We start from the raw sequence: 21,894 nt of genomic DNA, 5'->3' as shown, positions 1-21,894 counted from the left end.
ATTTTACTCAGTTAAATGATGCTAAAGCCTGAGATATGGAAAACTAACCAGCTAGCTCCACTCATCATTAGTAGTCATTCATTATTACTTATGATCCTCATTTGTGTTGGTTCATTTATTGCCTACTCCCTCCCTGCCAGTTATCAATACTTTGACCCCAACAAAAATATGTTAACCCCAACAAAAATATGTTACTGCTCTGAGCTCTTGTAAGCATTCGAACTCCTTCATATGACTCATGAAGTATAGTCTAAAAAGGAAAGAAAGGAAGGAAGCAACCATAAACTATGGAATGATGAGACTTATTATATAACAACATGCTAATTAATAGCCAGTTAGGAGGACACTAATTAAAGTGAACCACATGCCTGACTATAGTGCTATATTGATGGATAGTACCATTCTATAGAGGCAGCGAAAAGGAGATCCTCCTCTTCTTATTGGGAATACCCAACATCTGTTAAACATTTTTTCTCCTTTGTTTCCTCCACCTCCCAGTGGAAAAGTGTTTATTACAAAACCTAGATTTTAAGGTTAAGGATTCATACAATGGTTATTTATATATTTATTTATTCATGTAATTATAATTTAAATTTCTTGGTTTTCTACTCATCTCTCCATGTACTTCCACCCCACAAGCCTCTTCTCTCTAAAAACCCTCATCTTCTTGTTCTGTAGTTCACCAACTATAAATCAACATGTTTATGTAGATTTAACAGAAATATTCTCTTGAAACACTCACGTTTATATTCATATGTTAATTTACATCAAAAAATTTAAAAGTTACATTAACAAAACTCATATTTTGTTGCATAGAAATGCCTTGAAGGTGTCCTTTCTCTGACTTACCTTGGATGTTTGCAAACATTATAAGCAGTAGTAATTATAGTACAGCTAAAAAATATTTCCTTACTTATATTAACATCAACTTGAAATAAAATTTGTATTAGTGGTAAGTCAAAAGTATAGAGAGTAATAAATAATTTTATTAGGAAAATGCAGAATAGTATAAACATGAAATGCTAATGGTAACATCATGACGTATGTTTTAACTTTGAGGAGAGAAATGGAACACTTGAATAATGGCAAAGCATCAGAGCTTTTAATATGACCATGCATACTTGAAACAGATTTACTTTCCATTTATCACACATTATAAGTATTCTAATGTGACCAAGTGTAGGAGTCATTGAGGACAGTTTTAGAGAGAATTTAACAGGAACATAATTCTGCAGAGGAGGACTATCCATATTGTTTTACTGTTCTATTAGAGCTTCCCCCATGGATTTGACTCATCTATTAGCTTTGGTTTTCTAATGGTCTCCAAAAGGGAAGAGAGTATTTTCTTTCACCACAGCTACTCTATCACTTAGATGCATGTTACTTTTGTTATTAAGGTAATCAGATGTATTACAGTTTAATGAGTGTTATTTTTTGAGTTAGGAGAGCACAGGCCAATTATATGGAATTGAACAACATTCAGTTGAATAGGTTGATTTAATACCTGGAATCAGTACTGGTAAATCTGCTGGGAAGCCCCCCCAAAATTATTTTATCAATTATAGAATTGCTTTTGATATAATGGGAACCATAATAGACTCCAGATTTAGAGGTTATTGTAACTTAATTAACAAGCAATATGATTAAGTGTCATTTTCAAATAAATAATAATATTGATCCAATGTGAGTAACACATATACTCATAGCAATTCTTCATAATACAGGGATCATTTGTATTCAGTCTCTCCTTTTCTCTCTCATAAACACACATATTATACATGTAACACACAAAAACACAGTTTTAAGATTTAAGAAATATGAAAAACACTGAAATTAACTGATGTATACAGGAACCAAAGTCTCATTAGCACACTGCTTTTATCAACTAGTTAATTCATCATCTGTACTCTAAAAACTTTCCTGCATTATTCAAAAGCCTAAATAATTAAGTTCCAGAGTCAGAATTCTTTATGTTCTAAGTATTACCCACACTTTGGTGTGGATATTAAATGGTCTATTTAAAAATCTATTAAATGGTCAGTATGTTTGCATCCTAACACTCAGATTATAGGTACCGTCTTGCATTTAAAAGGTCAAACAGAAAAGAAGTTGCTTTATTTGTTAGAGAACACATCCGCTTGTAAGTGTTGTCTTCAAAGTAAGTTTACTTCAGAATATTCTGGGTTTTCTTATAAAAACATGTATATACATGGGTACAGAACTATAATTTGGTTATTTTATTAATAAGGGGATTATTTTTTTAGAATTATTGCGTCTTAGATTCAGTATAGGTTGAAAAAGAAAAACAAACAAAAAAAAGTGGCGACTTTCATGCTTATCATTTCTCATATAGGGAGAAAACAATGACTGGAAGGCACAGGGCTGAAGATTTAAACAAAAAAATGTCTGAATCCAGTTTCATGGGTATATGTATCCATGTATGCGTGTAACCCATCTTCCCTTTGTAAGGTTGATGTTACACTTTAATGAGTGTGTGCGTATTAGGGGGATGGTAGGATAAATATTTAATCTCTAACATTATGAATGTAATATTTTACTTCAGCTGTGTAATGTAGAGGTGTATGATGACATATGACTTTAGAGTTAGGTAAAATAAAATACCAAGGTGGTATCTTGTACTGTCAGTGAAAGTCCATCATTGCCCAACCAATAGAAAGTAAATGAACCCCTCCTCATCGGTCTGCAGTGAACCTATGAGGCTGATTTTTTTTTTAATTTTTTAAATTTATTTTCAGTGTAATAGTATTCATTGTTTTTGCCCCACACCCAGTGCTCCATGCAATCCATGCCCTCTCCAATACCCACCACCTGGTTCCTCCAACCTCCCACCCCCCGCCCCTTCAAAACCCTCAGATTGTTTTTCAGAGTCCATAGTCTCTCATGGTTCACCTCCCCTTCCAATTTCCCTCAACTCCCTTCTCCTCTCTAACTCCCCTTGTCCTCCATGCTATTTGTTATGCTCCACAAATAAGTGAAACCATATGATAATTGACTCTCTCTGCTTGACTTATTTTATTCAGCATAATCTCTTCCAGTCCCGTCCATGCTGCTACAAAAGTTGGGTATTCATCCTTTCTGATGGAGGCTTAATACTCCACAGTGCATATGGACCACATCTTCCTTATCCATTCGTCTGTTGAAGGGCATTTTGGTTCTTTCCACATTTTGGCGACCCTGGCCATTGCTGCTATAAACATTGGGGTACAGATGGCCCTTCTTTTCACTACATATGTATCTTTGGGGTAAATACCCAGTAGTGCAATTGCAGGGTCATAGGGAAGCTCTATTTTTAATTTCTTGAGGAATCTCCACACTGTTTTCCAAAGTGGCTGCACCAACTTACATTCCCACCAACAGTGTAAGAGGGTTCCCCTTTCTCCACATCCCTTCCAACACATGTTGTTTCCTGTCTTGCTAATTTTGGCCATTCTAACTGGTGTAAGGTGGTATCTCAATGTGGTTTTAATTTGTTTTAAATTCTTTAAGGATGGGGGTGTCTGGGTGGCTCAATTGTTAGGCTTCTGCCTTCAGCTCAGGTCGTGGTCCCAGGGTTCTGGGATCAAGCCCTACATTGGGCTTCTTTCTTGGTGGGAAGTTTGCTTCTCCCTCTCCCACTTTCCTTGCTTGTGTTCCTTCTCTCACTGTGTCTCTCTCTCAAATAAACAAAATCTTTTAAAAAAAAATAATTTGCGAATAGCCTCAATTTAGGATATTTTGCTTATGTGAATATTTTAGCATATTGTACATGATATGAATATGCATAATGAATTAATGAGTATTTGAAATCCAATACTTCAGTGCTTTTTCTTTTTTTCATACAATTCATTTATAATTTTTTTCATTTATAATTTCCAGTTTAGACTTCATTTTTATTATGTTAATGAAAATTTGTTTTATCAGATAGTAACTCTGTATGGTTTACTAATGACCCTAAGGATTGGATAAGGATACTTACCAAAGTCATAGAAATAGGGGCAAGAATATTATAGCATTCCCAGAGGAGTGAACAGTTTATGAAGTTTCCTTCTGAAAAGAGAAATTAGAACTTAGAGATAATAGTTTATGAATTTGTTCTTTGTATGATGGTCAAGGGAAGGATTTCTTAGCATGTTTAAATCATCTTTTTCCAGACTTAACTCACAAACCCCAGTTAATTTATTTGATGCCAGTCTCTGGATAGTGCTTTCGTATAGAACTTTCTGCAGTGATGTAAAATCCTTTATCTGCACTAATACAATAGCCATTAGTCATAAATAGGTATAGAAAACCTAAAATGTGATTAGTGTGATAGTGGAATTGAATTTTAAATTTTCTTTAATTTTAATTTATTTAAATAGTCATGTGCACCTAGTGGCTATTCTATAGAATAGCACATTGGCACTGATATTTTATGGTGTTCAGTAGAGGGGATGTTCACAATAATTATAATTTGATTCTTACTCTGATAAATTGTGTTATTGAGGTTTGTTGGGTTGCAAGAGACACATGTCAGCTTTGACTAACTTAAATTAAGAGGAGGATTTATTGGGTAGGTATTAAAGTTAACTTGAATTAAATTGCATTGATCAACCAAACGTCAGAAAGGCAGCTGCAAGGACCTCAGTATCAGGAACCTGAGATATATTTTTGTTTTGAGGGGCTTCCATTAACGTGACTAAGCTTTAACAGTCATCCAGAAAGAATCTTATTGTCTTCATGGATCAAGTGTTTCTAACTGGATCAATATCCTTTGACAGGGGTGGAAGTCAACTGGAAATGATACTAGTACTAAAGCCACTGGAAGCATCCAGGTGAGTTGGATAGTCACCTCAGCTTGTGTCTAATACAAATGCTTATTTAGATTAATATTTAGGAGGTTAGCATGGCTTATAAAAGGATAATATTTATAACACTTAAAATACCGTGTGTAAGGAGTTTCCAAACATCTTCCCTTGCTTACTTAATGTGTTCCATGGTCTATAAGCATCAGCATTACTGGAATTTGTTAGAATCTCAGACTATATCTAAACCACAGAGTCAGAATGTGTTTTGACACATTCTTTTAAATGATTTATATGTGCATTAAGCTGGAGGAGACCACATAAAAGTTGTCAAGTCAGCACAGTGATAGTTTTCACATGATAATTTCTAATCATGTATTATTATATAACTTGGATTTTTCTTTATGATTATTTGACTGTGAAATGGAGTTTGGTTTCCTATCCTAAAAATGTAAATTATGTTAGATAGTTATGTACCTATCAGTATAACATCTTAGTTAACTCATTCTCTCCTTAGATTAGGAGTTATAGGGGCGCCTGAGTGTCTCAGTGGGTTAAAGCCTTTGCCTTCAGCTCAGGTCATGATCCCAGGGTCCTGGGATTGAGCCCTACGTTGGGCTTTGCTTAGCAGGGAGTCTGCTTCCCTCTCTCTCTGCCTGCCTCTGCCTACTTGTGATCTCGGTCTGTCAAATAAATAAATAAAATCTTAGAAAAAAAAAAGATTAGGAGTTACCATTCAATATTAAAAACATAAGCTGAAATTGAAGGATAATTAAGTATGCAACTAGTATGCCATATTTTTTATCTGAAGGTAAAGTATACATCAAAGAATTCTTTGTAACCAGAAAAAAAGAAACTGGTAAACTAAAGATACATACAGTTGTATTTAAGAATACTACTTTAAATTTTTGGAAATATAATGCATGCATTTATATATATTATAAAAATTTTTTCTGATATTAGAAGACATTGTCATTTGGAGAACTGCTAGAACTTCTTAAATTCATGTATTTCAAGTGAAATATATGTTAAAGAAATATACTTTTCTATATTTTTTTGGCTTTTTCCTCTGCTTTTAAAGTCCTTATTTATCTGGAATTATCTGTTCAGATCAATGTGGAAAAACTCTATATAGGAGCTGAATTCCTGGGTGTTTGTTGTATACGTAGGAGGTCTCTATTGTAAAATCAAGAATCTGAGATATCTTTTGTCTGATGTGTGGATAGGTACATGTAACTGATATTTATGGGACCTGGCCTAATAAATTCTCTGCCAAACTGAATACTTGAAGGTTGTGGTAAATCTGCTAAAAACCCAGAATTAAAAGAAAAAGTTCCAAATTATTAAAGAACTGGCTTGCTTAATAAGATAATGAATGATGAATAGATTTGGTAGAAAATCATATACTAGGGTCATTAGTCACTTAAAATATTTATTTTAAGAGTTACTGACTCTTTATTTTTAATTTTTTATATACCAGAAAGTTTAGTGCATCCATGCTAAGGGAGACTATTTGTAATATAACTTGTTTTAAATTCAGCCTTACACAACAGAATTATGTGGGAAGTGACGACTTATTCTGGAATTCAGTTACTGTCAAGTAATAAACACAATTTCAAACACCATTTGAGAAGTTCTTACTGACAACTTTAGGAATTGATAAGAACAAAGGTGAAGAACTCATGCATACTTTTAGTACATTATCTTAGACATTAACAAAAAAATAGAATTATTATTTTAGGTGGTCTTTGTTCTTCAGTGCCAGCTGTCTTAAACAAATTATCTTTATAGTTTCTGCTATTATGCTAGTTTCTTTATTTTGCCAAAGTCTTTCTGTTTGTTTTGCTAAAATCTTAAAAGGTATCACAACTTTTTTGTAGCTTTGGAAACCAAGGCATGTCCTCTAAATTCCATCTCTTTAATCACATTTTGCTCTCTCACTCTTCTTTTCTCCCCTACTCTTTAAAACTTCTCATGGTTCCTGTATTACTTTTATGTATTTATCTGCTGTGGGTAACTTGTAGCAGTTAATTATAGAAGGTCTATTCTAATTCCTTTTAGGTCAACAACATTGTTCATGTGAATTAACAACTTGTTAGCACCACTTAGAAAGAAAGTACAAAAATTCATTTATTAGATGTAGTGGAAACAAGGCAAAAACATGGAAATGGCACCAATCACCCTTTGGGTCTTGCAGGGATTATGTTTCCTGGGCCAAGATTTAGTTGCTTTAGAGCCCCTATCTTTATAGCTTTGCTGGCTGTTATGAAGGAAAAGATATGGTTTGAGTTGGTTCTCAAAACACCATCTAAGCAAATATGGTATAGACTGCAACAACCTAATTCCTTGTTTCTGAGTCAATATACATCATGCAGCTCTGATTCATTAAAGCAAAGTGGGTTTATTGTTTATTTGTTTTTATAATATATATGGGAGAAAGCTTATCTTCAAAGGATAAATTATTTTTTCTCAAGAAGAAAACTTTTCATTATATTAGAAATAAAACCGTTTACTTAGTGCTGATCAGAACAGAATTTTCTGTATGCTTTTGATTATAAAACAGGTTTTATGATCTAAATATACTATCGTATTCTGTCCATTTTTTAAGAAGAAAATTCAAACAGTACTATTCATCAGCTGATAATCTTCAAAATACAAGCTGACTCCTTTTCTTTTTCTTAAACAAGTTTAGACATTTACAAGTAAAAGTATAAGGAATGGTTTCTATGGAATCAGTGTCTTTGATCATATTCAATTCAAGTACATGCTTTTTTAAGATCAGAAATTAATATCAAGTTTCTATTGAATATTTTAAGACAAAGAGTATGCAACATACAACCACTTATGACCAGAAATTCTAAAATATCAAGAAAATAGCTTATTATCTATACAAATAAAAATATTTATAATTTTGATACTCTCTGTAACAAAAACAAGTCAAATATAGGTAGCATGAAAAGCAAACATCAAACAAGAGGGGATAATTGAAGAAAATATTCTAGACAAAAGACATAATAAATTTATTACCTAAGAGTTACATGTCTCTTATTGCCACAAGGAGCCTCATTCCCTAGTCATCCATGTCCCTAGTCACCATTTTAGAGAGAGAGGTGGAGATAGAGACAGTCATTTAAAAGATCTGTTGTGTTGTCCAAATGATCAACTGTAACTTAAAGGGACTTTTTGTTTTTTTTAAGGATTTTATTTATTTATTTGACAGACAGAGATCACAAGTAGGCAGAGAGGCAGGCAGAGAGAGAGGAGGAAGCAGGCTCCCTGCTGAGCAGAGAACCCCGATGTGGGACTCGATCCCAGGACCCTGGGATCACGACCCGAGTTGAAGGCAGAGGCTTTAACCCACTGAGCCACCCAGGCGCCCCTTAAAGGGACTTTTGAAGGTATTCAGTCAGTCTCTGTTTAAATTAAGTTGGTTAGTAGGGACATTTAGCTTATATTTTCTCATGCTAACGAACAGGCAGAGGTTTAAGAATCAGTCTAGATTCACTGTTGCCTTGTATTCATTCAGCAAATAGTACTGAATACCTTTTATATGCTAGTCACTGTTCTAGATAATAGAAATACAAAAGTAAGCAAAACAAGTCCTTTTCTTCAGGGGGCATACCTGTGGGGAAGTGGGAGAACACTGAGAAAAAACCAATATGGATCAATATACTAAAATGTCAAGTGCTGGTAAGTGCAATGGAGAAATATAAATTAAAGTAAAAGAAGATAAAGGGGTGATGTTTTATGTAGGTCTTTCTGAAAGGTTAGTGCTCCAGCAGGAAGCTGATTAAAGGGAGGGAGCCAGCTATGTGTAGGAAGAACATCTCACAGAGGAATAGCAATGGCTCTGATGTAGGAGAGTAAGAGGCATATTCCTGCCTGGGGTTGCCCAATGCGCCTGAAGAAGAAGGAGCAAAGGGGACTGTAATCAGAATGAAGGTCAGAGAACTAGCCTGGGTTCAGCTCATCAAGAATTGCTATTATTTGCTCAGTATAATGGGAAGCCGTAGGAGAGTAGGTAGGGAAATGATAGCACACGTTTACATTTTAAAAGAATCGCTATGCTTGCTATGTGACAAATGGATTGTGGGATTCAGCAAGAACAGAAGTAGGTTGTCCTTGGGGCGCCTGGGTGGCTCAGTGGGTTAGGCCGCTGCCTTCGGCTCGGGTCGTGATCGCAGGGTCCTGGGATCGAGCCCTGCATCGGGCTCTCTGCTCAGCAGGAAGCCTGATTCCCCTCCTCTCTCTCTCTCTGCCTGCCTCTCTGCCTACTTGTGATCTCTCTCTTTGTCGAATAAATAAATAAAAATCTTAAAAAAAAAAAAAAAGAAGTAGTTTGTCCAGTTAGGAAGCTTTCGCAGTAGTCCAGGCAAGAGATAATAGCTTGTATTAGAGTAGTGGTGGTGGAGGTGATAATAAATGGACAGATTTCAGGTATATGATGAAGTTGAATTGATAGAATTTAGTGATAGATCATTTGTGGATGGTAGTAAAGAGAGAAAGAAGGTTTACTCCATTGTGTCTTTATCTTGTTCTCTCTCAAGTCTCTCTCTAGTTGTCTAGCCTTCTTCTCAGCCCCCCATCTCTCCTTTCTTCTTTCTCCTTTTTCTCACCTACACCTCATTCTCAATTTTCTCTTCTTTCCTTCACATTCCTCCTCTTCTTGTGCTCTTCTCTATCTTCTACCTCATCTTTCCTTTTCGTTTTTTCCCTCTTTTGCTCTCTCCTATTCTTATTTTAAATATAACTGTTTTCTGTGCCAGGAATCAATTATAGGGAACCAGAGTTGGGAGCCTTACAGGAAGACTTTTCATGGCTAGGATGGTGAATAGTACATGTGATATATAATACGTGGTTATATTTGGGATTTGAAGGTTGAGCCAACTACATTTACTGATGGATTGAATATAGTAGGTGGGCTGTGGAGGTAAATCATAATGACTCCAATGATTTTGCCCTGAGAAAAGTATAAAATGTGGTATCATCAACTGAAATGAAGAAACAGGTTGGCTGGGAGTTATATATGGGGTAAGACAAAATTTTTTAACACTTTCATTTTGGCATGCCTATATTCAACATCAAGTAGAGACGTATGGTAGTCTGGAGCCTAGGAGAGAGATCAAAGAAAGCTATATTCATTGGGTTGTATCGGCAAACCTACACTAGGCAGGCCTTTGATGAGTTAGGCTCCCAAAATCCCTTCCTCTGGACTATAGGCAGAACCTATGAACCTATGACTTACTTATGATATATACACTATGACAAGGGTGATGGAATGTCACTCCCATGTTTAAGTTATATAAGTATCTTAGCAGCCTGAAGAGATTCTCTTGCTGGCCTTGAATAAGCAAAGTCATGTTGTGAACTCCCCACAGATAAGGGACACATGGCAGGCAACTGAAGGTGACCTTTGGGACCTGAGGGCAGCCTGTCTCCAACAGCCAGTAAGAAGCTGGGCCCTAAGATCGAGAACTGCACAGAAATTCTTCCAAAAACCTGGAAGAGTTTTAGAATTAGATACTTTACTAGTTGAGTTATAGCTCAAGAACATATCTGAGAACACAGCCAGCCTGGAAGACATGTTGATGGAAGGCTTGTGAGACACTAAGCCAAAGACTCAGCTAAGCTACACCTAAACTGCTGACACACAGAAACTGCTAAGCTGCTAAATTTGTGGTAATTTGTTACTCATCAATACATAACTAACACAGTTCTCTTCAACTGTAGATGGTGTTTAGTACATGGACCTTGATGAAATCACTTAGACTATAATGCCCAATGAACAATCCAACACTAGTTACAGATCGCTTTTTAGTGAAAAAAAAAAAAGTATATACATATATGCATACATGTACACACATATAGGTATATATGTGTCTTTTGTATATATATTAAGACTCTAACTGTTGCCACTAAGTCTAAATCCAAGTTTTCAGGAAAGAAATTTCTTATTTGACAAGCTCAGATAAAATGCCTACCCATAAACCAAATACATGTAGCCTGGAAGAATTCAGGGTGCCTAGAAGAAACAGATTAGTGAGGGCTACATCTGTGTGGACAAGGGGAAGAGAATGTGTAGTGATGAGAGAAGAAAACCATGGGATTAGCCAACACCCTCACATTCTTCAGCCTTATCTGTCCACCGGAAACAATGTAGAAAGATGCTTTTTCTCCTTTGTTTTTTAAAATTTCTTAGCTAATTCACATAGGGTCTGTACCAGTGGGAATACTGGATAACAGTTTTTCTACTATGTGACATTATTTTTTGAGGAAGTCAAATTCATAAAATGAGCAAACTACATTTGTCATAATACTGGATACTGGAGAGACTTTGCATTCATGTTTTAAAATCTGTACCAGAGACCTAATGTTCTCTGCCATGTGGTATTTTTTTTATTTTGCTGTAGTGTGCATGCTAGAAGGGGAGCTGTTTGTGTTTCTTCCTCCTTGACCTATTAAAAAAATGATGATCAAGTTCCTTTAATAAAATACATTTGATCCTCCAAAGTGGTGAGCACTGATAAAACACAATAACACTCTGAACAAATTAAGGGGTCAAAGAAAGGATAATCTATTCAGCAGTAGGACTGGCTCATACCACAGCCAGTCCTATTTGAGGATTAATGTGACTCTATGTAAGGCTTATTAGCAATAACATCTTATACCCTATACCAAGGGCTCTGAATATTTTAGTTCTGAGCTATAAATGTCTTAATCTAGACAGTATTTGCCAAATTGCCTCATTACATTTCACTTGGTTTTGACATTCTACCAATTTTATGTTATCAAACTGAAGCTGAGATCAATAGTGTTTTTATCATTTTTGTTCTCAGATCAGTATCAATATCCTAAATTACTATAAATAGTTGACCCTCAAACTCCGTCAGTTATGTAGTTGGTTCATTACTTAGAATTCATGATAAACATTCACATTGTTAATAACTTATGCTGAATTGCTCCTTGGGTTTTTACCTAGAGCAATTTCAGGTGTAAGGTATCATAGACCATCTGCAGTCCCTACAAAATGATTTTACAGTTTAAGTCCAGAAAGGGCGAGAAAGCCCTGCCATTGTCAACTCTTAGAGAAAAATAAAGGATCTCTTTTCTTGCAAATGCATTGTTAATTTCTATAAATTATAATCAGAATTATCCATTCATTATGCTTAACTATTCAGTGTTGAGTAGAATGTTTTATTAATCTCTTATCCATTAGATACCTGATTATAACACAAAGTCAAAGTATAAAATTTACATGTCACATGTGCATTGGTTGTTTAAACCTCATAATGTTTTATGTAAATTTTTCAAAGTGTAAGAGCCATTTGGGTGCTAATTTTTTTGTGATTTTCCTCAGTTGTTTTTAGAATAATTTGATTATGACACAATTAGAGTGTTGTCTGACTTTACTAAACAAGCTTTCTTCTTTACATTTTATTTCTTTCTCTTCAATTCCTTAGTTTTCTTGCTTATACACTTAGGTGGAACTCTGTGAAATTGCAATTTCTATGATTTCTTTCATTTGGCTCAAATTATTAGAAATTATAACAGAAAATGGATGAATGTTTATCATACTGAGAGTATTTGTCTTTGAAGAGCCAATGAATAATCTTATACATCAATTTTTTTCTTAAAAAAATGAATTGAAATTACTAGATAAACTTCAGATTTAGCTTCATCAATATAAACATTATATTCTGTCAAGGTTCTAAGATCAATTTTTCTGAGGTTAATCATGTTTTAGACATTATTATTTACTGTGAAATACTATTCATCTTGCCAAGAAGATGTGATATTTCTACCTGAAGGCACACGAAGCATATTCCTTCCTGATTAATTATTTTGTCTTTAAAGCTTGATAAATGACCTTTCATACTACCAAATTGTGAATTCTGTGTAAATTTCTAGTTATTATACAAATGGCCTACATTGACAGGATGATTCTTTCTGTAGTGACTTTTTCTTGCTCTATGAACAGTCAAGATGTAAAATTGATAGCCTTTTAAATAAATAAATAATATATAAACTGTAATTAATGCTGTAATTGTTTTCTATGTTCATATAAAATAACAAATGACCAGAAATCTTAATCTTTGCTTATGTTTTGTTTTAACTAGATGGACTATTATTCAGTGATGGTATAAATAAGATGGAGTCAGAATTAAAAATAGTACCTGTTGTTCATATTTTGTGCTCTAGTCAGATTATTTTGAGAAAAATTTTTTAAAAGCTGAAAATACCTTTAGATTTAAAACTACAGTATGGAAATAAAAGCTTTAGAGAACTAAATTTCTTAAGTATTTTCCAAAAATGGTCTTTATAGATGTTGGCTAAGTTTTCATGGAATTAAAGGAAAAGAAAATACAAAATTAAGCCACTAGTTTAATTTTATCTTGTAGACTAGAGATTTGTAACAATTTTATTCTATCACAGAAAAATCTTCCATTCTTTTGCTCCCTTTCTCCTCTCCCTTCCCTTCTTCCTTTTTTTTTTTTAAGGTTTTATTTATTTATTTGAGAGAGAGAGAGAGAGATAGTATGAGAAGGGGGAGGGTCAGAGGGAGAAGCAGACTCCCTGCAGAGCAGGGACCCCCCCCCCAGGATCATGACCTGAACTGAAGGCAGTTGCTCAACCAAGTGAGCCACCCAGGCGCCCTTCCTTTTTCTTTTTTAAGTCGGGCTTAAGCAACTGAACGACCCAAGCACCTCTTTCTTCTTTTCTTTTTTCTCCTTTTGGTAGAATCAACACAAAAGTTGGAAAATAAGTTGAGTAGAAGAGATGGGAAATGTTCTTCATGCCACAGATACTTTGAGTGACAAAATGATAATCTTAAAGATAGGAAAAGATTTGGCAATTCCTTTACTCATGTGTTATGGAGGCCTTTTATCCCCAATAATGCTGTTTGTAAGATGACAATGATTTATCTTAGATATCCTCAGTGTTACTCTGTCTGTCATTCTCGCTGTGAGGCTCTTTATCCAATTTCACAGATGATAATTTCTAGTTTGTAAACCATTGGTTATCAATTAAAAGAAATCATCCAGAACTAAGTCTTTGGTTAGAATAATTAATCTTTATATAGTTTTAATCCCTATTTGATGAAGTGATCTGTATCAAAGAATCGAATATTTACTCCAAATCATACCCTTGGTATACTGATAATCAATTTTTTTTCTATCATTTAGTCATCTAGAAGAAAGGGAAAGGAAAATGATGTATTTCACATTATAGGCCATCACTCATCATGTTGCAAATCATACTGCTTCACTAAATGAGGAGTTCTGAATTCTTTACTTTCCTATGCAAGGTCAATTCTGGATGTAAAATAAGGAATAATTAAGAATAATAAATGAATAATGACAAAAGTATTAAATATTAGTCTTTGGGGCGCCTGGGTGGCTCAGTGGGTTAAGCCTCTGCCTTTGGCTCAGGTCATGATCTCAGGGTCCTAGGATCGAGGCCCGCATCAGCCTCTCTGCTCGGCGGGGAGCCTACTTCCCTCTCTCTCTCTGCCTGTCTCTCTGCCTACTTGTTATCTCTCTCTGTCAAATAAATGAATAAAATCTTAAAAAAAAAACTTAAAAAAATGTTAGTCTTTGTTTAGTGTATAGTATATAAGGTATTATATTTCTTTTATATCAAATTTTTATATTGTAGTAGAAAATATATACTAAATGTTGCTTTAAAATCTGTTTTCAAATTCTGTAACTACACCTCAAGACTGTATATGTCATTATTTAAACCAATGGCTCTCAACTGGGGATGATTCTTCTCTTTCAGGGACCATTTGGCAATGTTCAGAGACATTTTGGTCATAAATTAGAGTGTGCTGCTGGCATCTGATAGATGGAGGCCAGCGATGCTGCTAAAACATCCTACAGTGTACAAGGCAGCCCTTTCTAACAAAGAATTATCTGGCCTAAAATGTTAATGAAACTCTGATGTAAGCAGATATGTATTGAGTATTTTCTCTGTGTTTAATATTGTGCTTAGGAATGTTGAGGGATACAATATAAGCCAGGTAATCAGTACACTCAAGTTGAAATCCCAAAGAAGAACTGGGTTGAAAGTCCAAACAAAGATGATGGTGGTAGCAAATTGATTAATATATCACAAAAAGACAAAATAAAAATCCATGAAGGCTTGGTGGAGCCCAACTCACATTTGTTTGGGGAATTAGCTTTATAGAAACTGTAACAGTTATGTATTTTTTCCCCCACTTTTTCAAAGTAGATAATTCTTCTACTTGCTTATAAAATACTAAAGATAAAAAAGAGAACTCACTGAAAAATAAATTTCCCTCTCTGGTCATCCCAATCGCCACTTTTTTTCCCCCTTCCTTTTTGTGGATCCTATCTATGGCCTACAATTCCTTTAAGATACATGTATATCACCTTGTATGGATGCATTATAATTTATTTAATAAGATTCCTATTGATAAACATTTAGATTATTTCACTTTTCTGTGACTGCTAAAGAGTGCTGAGATGAATATATCCTTTTCTACATCAGAGTGCATATCTAAAGGATAACTAGAAGTGGGACTATGGTTTCAGAATTGATTTAAAATTTGCATTTTGAAGAATATTTTTCAGCTTGTTTCCTGTGGCAGTCAGTCTCCAAAATGATCCCCAGTGATCTTTTTCTCAGAAATAGATGCTCCTGTGTAGCCCCCTCCCACATTGAACAATGCTGACCCATGTGACCAATAGGCTATTAGGGAAATGATATGTGACTACAGAGGCTGGGGCATAGAAGACATAGCAGTTACCACCCTACCTTTTTTTTTTTTTTTTTTTAAATCTCTGGCTCTAGGGGACTCTAGTTGCCATGTCATGAGAACCCTCAAGTGTCCCAGGGAGAGGCTTGCATATGGAGGATCTGAGGATTCCCACCAACAATCAGCATCAACTTGCTAGCTAGCTGTGCGAATCCCTGTAGGAGTAGATCATCCAGCCTTGAAATGACTGCAGCCCTAACATCCTGGTTGCTGCCTCACAGGGACCCTGCGCCAGAACTTCCCACCCTAAACTGCTCCCAGAGAAGTTCTGAGACAAAATAAATGTTTATTGTTATTTTAAACCTCTGGGTTTTAGGGCAATTTGTTAAGCAGCAGTAGATAACTGATAAACATTCTTCATGGAAGCCATTACAATTTATGCTTCTAATAGCAGTGTATGAGTTTGTCTGATATCTTATACCTACCCTTTCAGTCAGTGTGGCATCTTTTTTTTATTTTAATGCTTTCCATTGATAAAGGTAAATAATAACGTGTCATTGTCAGCTGAATTGCATTCTTTGAATGCTATTGAACGTATTTTCATGTATTTAAGAATTTTTTTTTTTTTAAAGATTTTTATTTACTCATTTGAGAGAGAGAGAGAGTGCACACAAGCTGGGGTGGAGGGGGGCAGGGGTGGAGGGCTGAGGGAGAAGCAGGGGTGGAGGGAGGCTGCTTGATGCTAGCCTCCATGCAGTGCTTAGTCCCCCGACCCTGGGCCTGAGCCGAAGGCAGACGCTTAATGGACTGAGCCACCTGGTGTCCCTATTTAAGAATTCTTTAAATCAATATGGTATCTATTCACATATTTTGCTAATTTTTCTACTTTTTTTTGTCATTTCCTTATTTATAGGAAGTGATCCTATTTTGAGAAAATTTGCAATTTGTGTGTGATATCAGTTGCAAATGTTTTTTTCCCTCCTTTGCTTTTTTAAAAGTGATTTTTTTTTAATTAAAATATTTAAAATTTTTTTTGTAGTCAAAGTCTTCAACATTTAAAATGGTTTCTGGGCTTTATGCCATAGTTATAAAACTCATCCCATTTTTCAGATGATATTTTAAATTCTACCATGGGTAGAATTTTTTTAGTATTTCTGGGTGTCCTTTTTTATATTTAAATACTTAATTCATCTGGAGTTTAAGTTATAAGGTAAGACTTCTGCTTAATTTTATTTTCTTATTCCAAATGGATATTCATTTTATTGAAATGCCAATAATTACAAAATAACCTTTCTTCTCATTTGAATTTTTTTTCTTTTTTATACTAAATGGCATTGTATTTGATCAGCTTCTGGTCCTTAGCGTATGTTTCATTGATTGAGCTCTTTACCTATGTCATGCTGGCTTAGGGTTACATTGTTGTTCTTGTGATATGCTAATTTTCAGCATGATTCTGACTCTACTCATTCATTTCAATATTTATTGAACACTTGCTGTCCAGTTTTTAAGTGGTCAGGAGTTTCTATTTTTGTGGAAATGCACCTCCTAGTAGAGAAAAATAACAGCCCCCAAATAGATCAATCTATGATAAGAGGAAACCAAAACAGTATACACACCCAGGTTTTTATAGGAGTTTCAGTGACAGTGTCTTTGAGGAGGAATGAAGGTGATTCCATAGAGTATGACTGGCAGATAGAACACGGAGTGTAAAGGCTGATAGGCTGGAGCTTGAAAAGCTTGTTTGTGGAATGTGACTGGAGAAAAGTGGAAAAGCCAAAAAAATGGAGGAGTTAATAAGTAGGGCACTGGTAGGAAATGTGGTCAGAGAAAGATCCAGGTACTAGAATGCCTTCAGACCATGTTAAGAATTTTGGATCATGTTCTAAGTGCATGAGAAAGCCTTTGGAACAGGTGAATGAAAGTTGGGATTTGACTGATATTATCAAAGGAACACTGTTTTAGAGACTTGATTAATGGGTGGGGGCAGGGGAATGAGGGAGAGGAGGGCCGGAATGGAAAGGCAGCCAAGATAGGCTATTTCAGTAGCCGAAATGACAGCTGATGGGGGCTTGGGCCGGTTGTGAAAGTGGCAAATGTGATTTGAGTCCAGTCAAAACTTGCGGAACAGCTAATGCAATTTGCCTTTGAATCAGCTTGCTTTACCAGAAAAAAAAAAGAATCCTGTTTTTATTTTATTGACATCACATTAAGATTACAAATTAACATAGGGACAATTAAAATCTTTGTATTCTTCACTATTTTTTTAAACTCAGAAATGTAGTATGTATTTTTCTATTGATTGATATCCACATTAAAACTTTAAATTTTTCTTCATAGGTATCTTTCATATTCCTTGTTCTTTTTTGGTGTTTCGTTGCTCTGACAGATGGAGCTCTTATGTCCATTCGAATATCCTCTAATTGGTTGTGAACCAGCATCAACTTCCAGACACGTGCGTGAACATGTCATCAGGTTATTCCTGCCCCAGACTTGGAGACTCCTCACTGAAGACCGGAACACTGTGGAGCAGCACACAGCCATCTCTGCTATGCTTTGTCTGAATTCCTGATGTACACATCTCTGAAGATAGTAAGTAGTTGTTTGGAGTAATTTGTTATGTAGCTATAGTAACTGGAATAGAAAGTTCATTCTTTCTCTTTGGGTTGCAGAAGTCAATAAATAGAAGTTGAAGTCCCCTCATCAATTATTTTTATGGAGGCATATCATTAGGAAAAGGTACCTAACAAATATACAGATCAGTGAATTATCACAAATGAATACCTAAATCACCCACGTTTAGGAAAAGAAGCAGGGTTCAAAAATAATGTATCAGTTTTTTCCCCCATTCACCCTTGCCTTCTACCAAATGAAGTATTTGAAGGCTCTCACTGCTTCCCTGCTTACTTATTCTTTTTCCCTTATTGTAAAGAAATAACTTTTGGTTTCTTTATCCAAAATGAGACACTTATTTGGAGAAGTGTATTCTATCAGCAGTGTCAAGGACACACAGCTGGGGGCATCCTTTCTCCACATTTTCCTGCATTCTGTTTGACCTAGGCTACTCTTCGCAGTCCCTAATCTGTTCTGTTATTTTGTCAACAATGAGATTCACATCCCTGTCCTTTCCTAGCATTTTTTGAGGGGGATTGTGATTTCTTTTTAAATTAAAGATTATTTATTAAGAGGCAACAATAACAAAAAAAATCAAATAAGGTGTTATTGTGCCATCAAAATTTGCTTCCTTATTGGTCTGAACTAGAATTTTAAAATACTTGATGGTAAATTTGCATTAGTCTATAAATTGATGAAATCATAGTAGGTAATATACTTTTAGCTGAGGTATAAATGTTTGTGAACCTTATATATTTTAAAATGGCAAATTATACAATATTCTCATGTTTAATTTTTTAAAGATTTTATTTCTCTGAGAAAGAGCGAGAGAGAGAGCAAGCACAGGGGGAGCAGAGGGAGAAGGACAAGCAGGCTGCATGCTGAGCATGGAGCCTGGTGCAGGGTTCAATACCATGACCCCAAGATTATGACCAGAGCCAAAATCAAGAGTCAGATAGTTAACCAACTGAGCTACCCAGGAGCCCCTATTTAATGTTTTTTTAAACTTTTTAAAATTGAGGTATAATTGACATGCAATATTATGTTCCTTTCAGGTGTACAACATAGTGATTCAATATTTATACATATTGCAAAATGATAACCACAATAAGTTTAGTTAACATCTGTTGCCATATGTTGCTAAAGTATTTATTTTTCTTGGAGTAAGAACTTTTTAAGATTTACTCTTAGCAACTTTGAAATATGCAATAAATATTATCATCTATAGTCACCATGTTATACATTATATCCCCATAACTTAATTATTGTATACCTGGAAGTTTGTACCTTTGACTCCTTTTACCTATTTCATCCATCTCTGACCCACCAGCTTGGCAACCAAACCACTAATCTATTTCTGTATTTATGAGCTTTTTTCTCTCTTTCTTTCTTTCTTTTAGATTCCACGTGTAAGTGAGATCATATGGTATTTGTCTCTTTCTGAATTATTTCACTTAGCATATTACTGTCAAGGTCCATCCATGTTGTTGTACATGGAAAGATTCCATTCATTTTTATGGATGAATAATATTATTTTGTATAAATATATCACATTTTCTTTATCCATCATTTGTCAATGGACACTTAAGTTGTTTACGTATCTTGGCTATTGTAAATAATGCTGCAGTGAACATGGGGATGCTTTATGTTTTTGAATTAACATGTTTTTTTTTTTGATAAATGCCCAGAAATGGACTTGTCATATGGTAATTCTATTTTTAATTTTTTGAGGAACCCCTATATGTTTTCCATAGTGGCTGTACACAACTTACATTCCCACCAAGAGTGCACAGTGGTTCCCTTTTTCCCATATCTTTGCCAACACTTTTTAAATATCCTTATAAAAAAGAGGGATCTTGTATTCAAGTGTCCTCTTGTCAAGGAGGTTACAGTATGGCTAGAGCAGGAATTAGCTTGACTGAAATCATGAGCACCCATGGAGATCCAGTTAGGTTGGTGCCAAGTTCTTGTTGAATGTTAATGTTACTCATTAGCAAACATGCAAGTCAGTAAACAAAGCAAGCATACTGGGGTGAAGGTTGTTAGGTAGTCATTATAGCTTTTTGAGTAGGGGCTTTAGAGTAAATTTCCTAAAAGAAACCTAATTTGCCCTAGTAACCAGATACTTCTTTCATCTGTTACAGTGTGAATGCACAATTCACAGTTAAAAACTTTGTCCAGGGTATAAGGCATCCTTTGTTTTTATATGATTCAAATTCAATAAGAAATGATTAACAAAAAATTGAATATGTTTTGGTAATGTTCGGGCTACTTTCTCTTTAAGGCAGAACAGAAAGGAGAGAGATACCTCCTCATATTCTGCTGTTAGGAAAAATTATTTTACTGGTACATGCAATTGTAATGAAACACATGTATATTTCAAGAGTTTATTTTTTAACTTCACAGTATTTTTAGCATTGAGACACATCATCACTTTGTCAAGAATTGTCGTATAAGAGTAGATTATTATAAAACATTTTATCCACACTTTGTCTTTCATTTCCTTATAATAGATATATATATTTTTTAAAAAACCAGCAAAATTAGAAACAAACTTCCAGGAGTGCCTGGCTGACTCAGTCAATAGAACATGAGACTATTGATCTTGGGGTTGTAAGTTCGAGCCCCATGTTGGATGGAAAGATTACTTAAAAAAAAAAAAAAATATTAAAAAAAGCAAAGCAAAACAACAAAGTTCCAATCCTTATAGCTATCTCTTTTTCATGGTGGAACTCAGTTCAGTGTCTCTTTTTACTCATTTAATACTCACAATTTATCTCCTGTTTAAAAAGGAATAGTCATGGGGCGACTAGGTGGCTCAGTCATTGGGCATCTGCCTTCGGCTCAGGTCATGGTCCCAGGGTCCTGGGATTGAGCCCCTCTCCTACTCTCCCTGCTTGTGTTCCCTCTCTTGCTGTGTCTCTGTCAAATAAATAAATAAAATCTTAAAAAAAATAATAATAATAAAAAGAAAAAGAAACAGTCATATCTATGTTGTTTATACATTAATATACATGAGCTTTAGCATGCTGTGTTCAACTCAGACTCACATTATAACCTGATACCTTTATAATCCTGTACTATGATAAAGATATAGTCCCATGTCTATACACTTCAGCTGTTAAAGAAATTGTCCACAGTCATAAGCAGTAAGACGTCCATGAATGTTTGATATACACTCTGAGTCCCTTTCAGAAAACATGTTTGAATGGTCCCAGTAATTTAAGGTCATTCAAAAGAGGCACATTTCTTAGTTTCCACCAGCTATGGCATTTTCTCATATTATTTTTTAAGACCTTGAAAGTTTTGAGGATTACTAGTTAGATATTTTGTAGAACATCTCCCAATTTGAGCACATCTGACATTTTCTCATGATTACACTGAGATTCTGTGTCTTGGGGAAGAATACCACACAGGTGAAATGCCCTTCTCATTGCCTCCTACCAAAGGTACATGATACCAATATGCACAATGTAAACTCAATCTTATTACTTGTTTGAGATTGCATCTACCAGCTTTCTCCACTGTGAAGTCACAGTTTTCTTTTCTTATATATTATTTTCCTATGTTTCCAACTGAGTCATTAAATCTGGCCCATACAAAAAAGTAGGAGAATCGAACTAAATTCTCTGGGGGGAGGAATATCAAAATTTTGTGTATGTGTTAAAATGACCATAACAATATGTATGGGGAGGGTATTTTGTTACTATGCAATTATCCTGTTTTACCTTAAAATTTTGCCATCTGTCAGTGAATCTTGTTTGCTGTAATTATCACTGTTGT

The 21,894-nt window shown here is 35.0% G+C and overlaps 1 long non-coding RNA gene across 1 annotated transcript in view; it reads left to right on the top strand.

Moving 5' to 3' along the window:
- Positions 1-4,759: 4,759 nt before the first annotated feature.
- LOC116862936 overlaps positions 4,760-21,894 on the top strand; it is a 28,244-nt gene continuing 11,109 nt past the window's right edge. The window contains exons 1-2 of the long non-coding RNA XR_004381742.1: positions 4,760-4,811; positions 17,888-18,090. This is a non-coding gene — a long non-coding RNA (uncharacterized LOC116862936). The remainder of the gene's footprint in view (positions 4,812-17,887; positions 18,091-21,894) is intronic.

The sequence above is a fragment of the Lontra canadensis genome, unplaced genomic scaffold (assembly GCF_010015895.1).
Source record: "Lontra canadensis isolate GAN:19392208 unplaced genomic scaffold, GSC_riverotter_1.0 scaffold398, whole genome shotgun sequence".
Taxonomy (NCBI): Eukaryota; Metazoa; Chordata; class Mammalia; order Carnivora; family Mustelidae; genus Lontra; species Lontra canadensis.
The sequence above is the reverse complement of the archived record's forward strand: the minus strand, read 5'-3'. Positions and strand labels throughout refer to the sequence as shown.